Source organism: Penaeus monodon, chromosome 7, assembly GCF_015228065.2.
Source record: "Penaeus monodon isolate SGIC_2016 chromosome 7, NSTDA_Pmon_1, whole genome shotgun sequence".
In the NCBI taxonomy this organism is placed as follows: Eukaryota; Metazoa; Arthropoda; class Malacostraca; order Decapoda; family Penaeidae; genus Penaeus; species Penaeus monodon.
The window spans coordinates 50,921,999-50,927,091 of NC_051392.1; positions in this window are offsets into that span (position 1 = coordinate 50,921,999).

Below are 5,093 nucleotides of genomic sequence, written 5' to 3' on the forward strand. Positions count from 1 at the left end.
ATTGCTTATCTTGTAACTTTTTTTTTAGCAGTGTTATATATGTTTTCATGTGTCCTTGTTTCAAGCATTGGCTAGTTTTGATTGACTCTATTCATTTAGGGTACACTTCAGTAATTATAGTACTAAACATGTACTGCTTTCCCCATGTAAACTGCATTTGTACTTTTTATTCTATGTAATAACAAATTAAAAATTTTGTTGCAGTTTTAAGCCATGCCAAACTTCAAAGCTTGGATATAGCTTGATTTTGTGCTGAGGAAATGTATACTTTCTCACTGAGGTTGTATTTTATTTAATTATTTTTATTGTTCTAAGGAAAGCCTGTGTCATTCCTTATTTTAGTTATTGCTTTTTTATGTTCAAGCCTATTTCTAAAATTAAGTTTTGAGTGTCTACTTCGCTTAAATAGGTTTTGGACTTTTTCTTTGGTGTTTGGGGCCATTTTGTTGGTTTGTCTCTCTTTTCTCCTTTATTTTGATTATTTTTCTCTTTTTATTTTGTTTGTTATGTTCTATCAACTCAAGATCTACATTTTTTAATATCTCATTAGTATTGTAGATTTCCAATATTATATACCTTTTGTATATAAATTAGCTTTTCCCCTTCCATCTCAGTCTGCTCATAGACACCTTAGTTTTCTGAAATGTAGGAATAAAGACAATACATATATTTCATGCAGAGAGAAAGAGAGCAGTGCATAAAAAGCCACTAGTGTGCATGGTTTGTGTAGCTCTCTAAGAACAGTGAAATAAAAAACTAATAAAAAAAATAAAAAAAGTTGAATTTTACATTTTTGATATTGATGCTTGCATTCTTGCCTTACATGGGAAGCTTCAAGTGGGAGCCTTTATCACCAGTAAGGCTCAGATGTTGTAGGAATGTTAGAAAATGTATTATTTATTTGCAAGTCATGAAGATTGCATTTTTTATTTTTGTATATATATATATATTGAAAATGTATTGGAACCTAGTCTTGGATTCTGTGAAGTAGATAAAGCAATGAAGTTTCATCATTGAATGACAGTATTTTAACCTAGCATTTCTTGGTACCCGTAATTTGGTGTGGTGTCCTGCATCATTTTTCTTGTAAAATAAAAAAAATAAAAAAAATAAAATAAAAAACTTGGAAGTCATTCATACATTCAACTCCAAGTGTCATGAAATACCACAATAAAGTTGATGATAATACTACTTGAGTTTTCTTAACACTAAAAGAACATTATCTTTATCATTCACCCCTTTTTTAATTAAATGTCATTGAGAAAGATATTATTACATAATACTGATTAGATTGTACATATATATATATATATATATATATATATATATATATATATATATATATATATATATATATATATATATATATATATATATATACACACATACACCCCTAATCGTTTACCAGTTTTTGTTGTGGGAAGCTTAGGAGATGGAGAATGATGCCCAATGTTGGATATCTCTCCTGCCTTGGGCCTCAGCCCTCAACTTAATTAATTTTGCATGGACCTTTCTTCTATTTTCCTTTTCCTTATCTTCCCCAACCCCTTTCCCTGTTCCTTTGATCACGGTTCCAAACACTGCTACTACACCCCCATCCTTGATCTGTGCTGTCAACTTGACCTATCCTGAATCATCTACCCAGGTTATAGCTCAACCTTCAAAAGACACCTCTTCCTCACTCCCAATATCCTCCAACCCACCTCCTGCACAATCATCTTCATTTTTTATCTCCTGTCTTCAACCCTATTGCCCTCATCACAACAGTGCTATCTCATTCTACACCACTCCCTCCTCCTCCTGTCCTCACCACTCTACAATTCCCACTTCTACAAACCTTTTGAATACTCTACTTGGCCCAGCCCAGTGGGACCAATTTTTTGTGATTCCTCCAACAGCCCCTTACTCTGATAATACCATCCTCTTCCAACAATGTCTCCCAAAACAAGTAGACAAAGTTTCCTTCCGTAGTTGTCCCAATCGCTCATGCCTTGTTATACTTAAATCTGAGTCCCAAGTCCAATCCTGGCAAACCTATTCCTGTCCAATCCCATTCCTCCTTTAATACATGGAACTGTTTCCATCTCCCCAGCTGACTGCGCTGTCTACGACAAAGATTGGTCAGACTGTGAGGACAATCTACATCCATCTCGCTGACTACGATGCAGTATCATTATATTGCTATACCATTTCCCCAAGGCCCCTGTAAGTCCCACATCAATATTGCCATTGCCAAGATTACCTGTCATAGACATGAACTTCCCCATAAGGTCTCTATAGGAGGAGAATCTTGCCCTGTCAGATCATATAAACTCCTACCCCTTTAATGTCAGAAATGTTGGCATTTGGTCACCCTGCAAAGCACTGTCACTCCATAGCCTGCTGCCCTCTATGTGCCCAACCTGGTCATGATCATTCAATTTGCCCTGCACAGTCATGTACATGTGCCTATTGAAGTGGCTCCCATAATGTATTTTATTAAGTGCTGCCCTGCATACAGGTTTGAGTCTGAGGTAGCAGTTATCAGATGCAAACTTGACCTCACTCCACGAGAGGCCAGACAGGAAGCATGCCAACAAGGGTTTTTCAATCACTCCCTACACCAATACCATCCCTCACTTTACTCCTATCCCCTCTACCCAAGTGGTCTCTACATCTTCCTCAGCACCACTTCCCCCTACTCCTACACTCCCACCTCTACTCCCCCTATCTCCCAGTCAAATCCTTTTTCCATTCTAAATCCAGATACTCCAATATCCACAACTCCCCCTAGCAGATCTCACCTTTCTCTTCACTTCTTTCCCTTAAAATCAGACAAAGAGCACATTCCCATTTCCTTCTCCCTATCCTCTGCAGGATCTTATAATGCATCTTTTTCTTCTGCCATCTATTATGCATTACAGTCAATACTGCAACTCATGAAGGCCCGGATGGTACACATTACCATATGTTACAACACCTTCCACTTATCTCCTTGTCCTTTCTTCTTTCAATATTTGGTAACATGGACAACCGGGATCTTCCCTCCCCACTGGTGTCCTTCCTTTCCTAAAGCCAAACAAACCTGGTACCCTTCCTCATTACTACTGTCCCATTGCTTAAAAGCTGCATATGCAAGCTACTGGAAAGTAAAGTTAACATCTGGCTAATGAGGTACCTGGAATATTACAACCTCATCACTCCAAATCAACTGATCACAGCTAATCCTTTGCCTATTTCAAAACACAAATCACATCAGCATTTGTATGCCATGATTCATTATTAATTGTCTTCTTTGATCTAGATAAGGTATATGAGACCACATGACGGCACCATATCCTTCAACAATTATCTTTCCATGGCATAAGAGGAAACACCTTCCATTTGCTTCTTCTACTTCCTCTTCTCTCCCTCAAGTCAAAGGTGTTCCACAAGGCAGTGTGGCCAGCACCACATTATTTCTCATTGCTGTAAACTGATTAGTTTCAGCTCTACCTCCAGGAATCCTATCATCCCATTCACCCATTCCTCATCTTCGATCCCTTCCTCTTTCTGCCCAATCTTTCCCTCCCTGGCTAATATTTTCCTCCTGTAATTGCTCTTCTGTTTTCCCTGATCCACCCAAATCAAACATCCCACTTTCTATCCTCCACATACATTTTCTTGTACATATCTCTAGTCACTCCTCCAGTACTCATGTCTATACAGACAGCTCCAAATCCACCTCGGGTACTGGTTTCACTATAGTCTTTCCTTCTCACACATACACTTTTCCTCTTCCTCCTGAATTGAGCATCCTTACAACAGAACTATATGCTACCCTTTTTGTTTTACAACACAAGTCTTCCATCTTTTCCTCATCCTTCACTATCTTCACTGGCTCACGCAACTCAACATCACTCATACAATCCATACATCATATGAACTCTATAGTCCGTAAGATACAAGACCAGTTGTTCTATCTGTCTACATGACTGAAAGCAGTGAAGTTTTGCTGGATACCCAGCCATGTTAGGATCCAAGGCAATGAACAAGCAGATACCTTCACATGATCTGCTGCTTTATCCACTCATGAACCCTGCTCTTCACACATTCCAGCCACAACTACTACCCTCACTTCAAAACTTTCTGGTCAGGTCTGACCATCAATAAACTTCAAACCATAAGACCTTCCATCTCCACTTGGCTGGCCCCAATCCACCAAAACAGACATTGGGAAACTGACCTTGCCCGTTTACAGATGTTACACACGACTCGCACATTCATACCATACTCCATTGCATACTCCAACCCACCTCTATGCTCCACATGCAATGTTCCTCTTTCGTATCCTATTACCCTGCCCCCACTTTACTGAAGCATATACCCTCACTTTTCCTTACTTGTCCTCTCTTCCCCAACCTCCCAACCTGTCGAACACCCTTACAGAATCCCCCACCTTTTCTTCTTCCTCAGATACTTAAATACTCCCCAGTTGATCTAATCACTCTTTGTCTTTAATTTATTCCCCTCTTTCTACTCCTTTCTCTACCATACCATCTTATAATGCCATATGACAGTTAAAATCTAACACATTTTGTTCTAATAGAGCTTCTTTAAACCTCTCCTAACATAGCACACTACCAAAGTGCTATATAACTTTTGATGTCTAGTATATTTATTTGTTCAAAACATTAAACATTAGACTTTAAATAATACTGAAAGTTGTATTTTTTTTCTCTATTTAGCATAAATTGTTTTTGATTTATGAAAGTAATTAATAACATTAAAACCTTCTATTCTTGATTTATGCAGGAAACCAAACTATAATCTGGTCGCATGTTATAATTAATTACAACTGCATTAAGTATATTTTCTTATTATTTAAAGGCTTTAAAATTTGCAGTAAAATGTGTACTCAATTCAGTTCTAAACATCTGTTTTACACTTGGACTGTGGAACTGAATCTTAGAAGTCTAATTTGCAACATCTACTGGATACAGTATCTGCTTACTGATTTTCTTTCCATTTTATATAAACAGCTTTCATTACTTATTAAATCTGTAAATTACCACCATGCACAAAATTTTGATTTTCCAGATACTACTAATAAAATGAATAAAAAAAAGAGAGGG